General features: G+C 53.0%; 1 non-coding gene across 1 annotated transcript in view; it reads left to right on the forward strand.

Moving 5' to 3' along the window:
* The first annotated feature begins 3977 nt into the window (after positions 1-3977).
* Positions 3978-5000, forward strand: part of LOC126327445 (small subunit ribosomal RNA) — a 1893-nt gene continuing 870 nt past the window's right edge. The window contains exon 1 of the ribosomal RNA XR_007561261.1: positions 3978-5000. This exon is cut by the window's right edge and continues 870 nt beyond it. This is a non-coding gene — a ribosomal RNA (small subunit ribosomal RNA).

The following is a 5000-nucleotide window of genomic DNA, read 5'->3' on the forward strand; positions in this document are numbered from 1 at the left end:
TGCACCCCCCTCCAGCGCAGGAGCCGCAACCCGGGTGCGTACGCCGCACCAAGTGCTCCACCCGCGACCGTACGTGCCCCGCCGAAATCGCAACTCCGGCGGATGAACGGCGGACTTTTCTCGCAGTCGTAAGTTGCAATCCACCCCTATATCTTGCGTCTCATGAAGAGTTATATCAAGTATGCCAAATTCCCGCTGTCCCTATACATGCAGTAAGTTCGTCGTGGGCGCTGGCCGGCAGGCCGCGAGACCTGACGCCCGGCGGCAAAGAGTGCTCCTCTGAGGATATAGATGTTCCGTTCCGCCGCACAATGGTGACGGTGACCGCTGCCTGCGGTGGCAACGCTGGGCACAGTCGATACTCGCCGTGTGGTGGAAGGTAAACATTATGCGGTACATCAGTACTTTCCTAATAGTTCGGTCGTCTCACGGCACTGCTTAGTAAATGATGCAAGGCCACATATAGATGATTTATGCGAATGTCCCTATACGTGCTGTAAGACTGGGCACACAACGTGAATCGCACGTCAGCCAGACACTCGAACATGCACCACTCTCGGCCTGCAACGGAGACACACAATACGTAAACATCTGGAATGCGACAATGTCGAGTGCATCCTCTCTGCGACATTGCACCGTCGACACTATGATAACCAGAGCAGTAGGTCCACCTATAAAAGCACAATACCCCACTCCTCCGACAACTACCATTGCTCAGATAAACCAACACACATCCTACACAGAGGGGCACCAAATATCACCCCCCGCCCTCGTGTTATACCACATGAAAAATTGCAGAAGTGAGAGACACAGACCCGCCAGCCTCTTGCTACAAGCATCGAACCGACGTGACGTATCTGACGGTGACTCAGGCATCCGCGTACTGCCACCACTATCCACCCCCCCCCCTCTCTCTCTCTTCCCCCTTTCCCACAATACCAAATTTAACCAACTTTATTGCTTAACCTAACTGTGGCTGTACCAGATTATCGCTTAACCTAACTGTGGCTGTACCAGATTATCGCTTAACCTAACTGTGGCTGTACCAGATTATCGCTTAACCTAACTGTGGCTGTACCAGATTATCGCTTAACCTAACTGTGGCTGTACCAGATTATCGCTTAACCTAACTGTGGCTGTACCAGATTATCGCTTAACCTAACTGTGGCTGTACCAGATTATCGCTTAACCTAACTGTGGCTGTACCAGATTATCGCTTAACCTAACTGTGGCTGTACCAGATTATCGCTTAACCTAACTGTGGCTGTACCAGATCATCGCTTAACCTAACTGTGGCTGTACCAGATCATCGCTTAACCTAACTGTGGCTGTACCAGATTATCGCTTAACCTAACTCAATTTGTCCCTTAACCTAACTCAATTTGTCCCTTAACCTAACTCAAGTTGTCCCTTAACCTAACTCAAGTTGTCCCTTAACCTAACTCAAGTCGTCCCTTAACCTAACTCAAGTTGTCCCTTAACCTAACTCAAGTTGTCCCTTAACCTAACTCAAGTTGTCCCTTAACCTAACTCAAGTTGTCCCTTAACCTAACTCAAGTTGTCCCTTAACCTAACTCAAGTTGTCCCTTAACCTAACTCAAGTTGTCCCTTAACCTAACTCAAGTTGTCCCTTAACCTAACTCAAGTTGTCCCTTAACCTAACTCAAGTTGTCCCTTAACCTAACTCAAGTTGTCCCTTAACCTAACTCAAGTTGTCCCTTAACCTAACTCAAGTTGTCCCTTAACCTAACTCAAGTTGTCCCTTAACCTAACTCAAGTTGTCCCTTAACCTAACTCAAGTTGTCCCTTAACCTAACTCAAGTTGTCCCTTAACCTAACTCAAGTTGTCCCTTAACCTAACTCAAGTTGTCCCTTAGCCTAACCCACGTTGTCCCTTAACCTAACCCACGTTGTCCCTTAACCTAACCCACGTTGTCCCTTAACCTAACCCACGTTGTCCCTTAACCTAACCCACGTTGTCCCTTAACCTAACCCACGTTGTCCCTTAACCTAACCCACGTTGTCCCTTAACCTAACCCACGTTGTCCCTTAACCTAACCCACGTTGTCCCTTAACCTAACCCACGTTGTCCCTTAACCTAACCCACGTTGTCCCTTAACCTAACCCACGTTGTCCCTTAACCTAACCCACGTTGTCCCTTTGCCTAACATAGTTCACTGCTCGGAATCTCTGGTGTCGTTGTTATCCTCATGTAGATGTCTTGCGAGTGTTGCTTACTTTCCACATATTCCCGCTATCCACTGTCAATTGTACTGCAATAGGACTATATCGGCCCCCCCCCCCTCTGTCCCCCTCTTTGTGTCTCTGTCCTCTCAAGCTGGTCGGTCTGGCGTGTGAGTGTTAAATGAGCCTCGCAGCTGTTCAGTTGCATTCAGATGTCGACGCCCTCAGTGTACGTCGTGGTATGGTCTGTGTCCATTGTCCGCTGATGTCGTACGCGTAACCCACACGCTGTACCGATCATCGGTAGTTACGTACAGAGTGAAGTAGTGTGATACGTGTGACTGTACGCTGGCTGTGCCCAACGGTGTCGAATCTCAATTTCCATATGTTGTGCTCGATGCTACTTGTCTCGTCTCCCAATAACAGCTAGGTTGCACTGTGGTACGCCGTAGAGGCGTGTGGGAGGAACGTACGAACGCATTGTATGTCACCCTGGGTCGCTGGGGGTGGTGGTGCGGTGAGTCAGGTCAGGTCAGGTCAGGTCAGGTCAGCGTGAGCCGTCTGATGTAGTGACGCGTGTATTCCGACTTTGTCGTATTGCCTCACACAAAGTGCTACCCTGGTGGACCGCGTTCCATATCTGGGACATGCCGCAGATGCCGGTTGACAGTGGATCGCGGAAGGGACATCGCATACTTGCGCGGGCCACCTTCCACGTGTTCTCTTCTGCACATGTCGCAGTGTGTATGTGGTCTGATGTAGCGTGTCGTGACACATGACATCCTGGCATGCAAGAATTGTTGAATTCGCAAATGTAGGTGGACATCTACGTTTACTGCCCAAGATACGCAAATGAACTGGAAATCCGTTGTTGAGCGGTTGTTCACGCTGGAGGTGAATCTGTGATGGCGACGATCGGTACAGCTATTAACCGGTTGTTTCAGCGGTACCCGCCACATCCACACACGTGACTAGGCCCATGTGGGTATGAAGCGATACGCGGCGGTGGCTTGGTGGGACTGTTCCCGGCCGGTGAAGGGGGGCCGCCCGGCGTGTTGGCCGCGCGCTGCGTGGGCGCACGCGCAACAGCCGGCTGGTGGGGGGCGCCGAGTGGCAGGAGCGCCAGCCGACGGGCCCGGCAGGCGGCGCAGCTACGCTGCGGCGCACCCTGCACGCGGCGCCTGGCGGCCAAAGTTGGTTCAGCCGAGCCCGGTGCGAAGCGCGGTGGACATCTGCAGTGTGCTGGTCTGATTGAGGACTGTGTGCGTTGAGGATGCGCCGCCGCCTGGCACTCGGCGCCGCGACGCCGTCTGCTGCTCGGTCGCCCCAGCGGTTCTCGCAGGTGGTTTGTATCGCAGTTGTGCGGACGTGTTGGCGCGTGCGCTGTGCTGGGAGAGTTCGCTTCTGCACCCAAGTGGGGCTTTGCCCTTGTGTGGCGCTGGCGTTGGAGCTGCCGGTCACCATAGGTGGCGCGTGTTGTCTCCCGCCGGCAATGCCACGACAGCACGCTCCCGGGCCTCTGTCGGCAGCGGCAAGCTCAGTTGGGAGCAAGGGTGTTCGCACTAAAACCGTCTACTCGCCTAACTCCGGGCGATTGCGCCTCTCTCGAAACCGACCAAGTACCTAGGACGGCGCTGCGCGCCGCCGGGACCTGAGAGGGTTTCGAGGTGTATCGTGCAGGGGAGCTCGGCCTCCTCCTGTTTGCAGAATAATTGAGCGGACGCTTGCGTGTTCGCGCGGGCCCCCGGGACACACTCCCGGGCGGCCGGCTGCTCAGCTCTAGTTGACGCAGCTCCCTGGTTGATCCTGCCAGTAGTCATATGCTTGTCTCAAAGATTAAGCCATGCATGTCTCAGTACAAGCCGCATTAAGGTGAAACCGCGAATGGCTCATTAAATCAGTTATGGTTCCTTAGATCGTACCCACGTTACTTGGATAACTGTGGTAATTCTAGAGCTAATACATGCAAACAGAGTCCCGACCAGAGATGGAAGGGACGCTTTTATTAGATCAAAACCAATCGGATTGGCTTGTCTGGTCCGTTTGCCTTGGTGACTCTGAATAACTTTGGGCTGATCGCACGGTCCTCGTACCGGCGACGCATCTTTCAAATGTCTGCCTTATCAACTGTCGATGGTAGGTTCTGCGCCTACCATGGTTGTAACGGGTAACGGGGAATCAGGGTTCGATTCCGGAGAGGGAGCCTGAGAAACGGCTACCACATCCAAGGAAGGCAGCAGGCGCGCAAATTACCCACTCCCGGCACGGGGAGGTAGTGACGAAAAATAACGATACGGGACTCATCCGAGGCCCCGTAATCGGAATGAGTACACTTTAAATCCTTTAACGAGTATCTATTGGAGGGCAAGTCTGGTGCCAGCAGCCGCGGTAATTCCAGCTCCAATAGCGTATATTAAAGTTGTTGCGGTTAAAAAGCTCGTAGTTGGATTTGTGTCCCACGCTGTTGGTTCACCGCCCGTCGGTGTTTAACTGGCATGTATCGTGGGACGTCCTGCCGGTGGGGCGAGCCGAAGGGGTGCTTTCGCGTCCCGAGGCGGACCCCGTTTAAATCCTACCAGGGTGCTCTTTGTTGAGTGTCTCGGTGGGCCGGCACGTTTACTTTGAACAAATTAGAGTGCTTAAAGCAGGCAAGCCCGCCTGAATACTGTGTGCATGGAATAATGGAATAGGACCTCGGTTCTATTTTGTTGGTTTTCGGAACCCGAGGTAATGATTAATAGGGACAGGCGGGGGCATTCGTATTGCGACGTTAGAGGTGAAATTCTTGGATCGTCGCAAGACGAACAGAAGCGAAA

This window comes from Schistocerca gregaria, unplaced genomic scaffold (assembly GCF_023897955.1).
Source record: "Schistocerca gregaria isolate iqSchGreg1 unplaced genomic scaffold, iqSchGreg1.2 ptg001048l, whole genome shotgun sequence".
Lineage (NCBI taxonomy): Eukaryota > Metazoa > Arthropoda > Insecta > Orthoptera > Acrididae > Schistocerca > Schistocerca gregaria.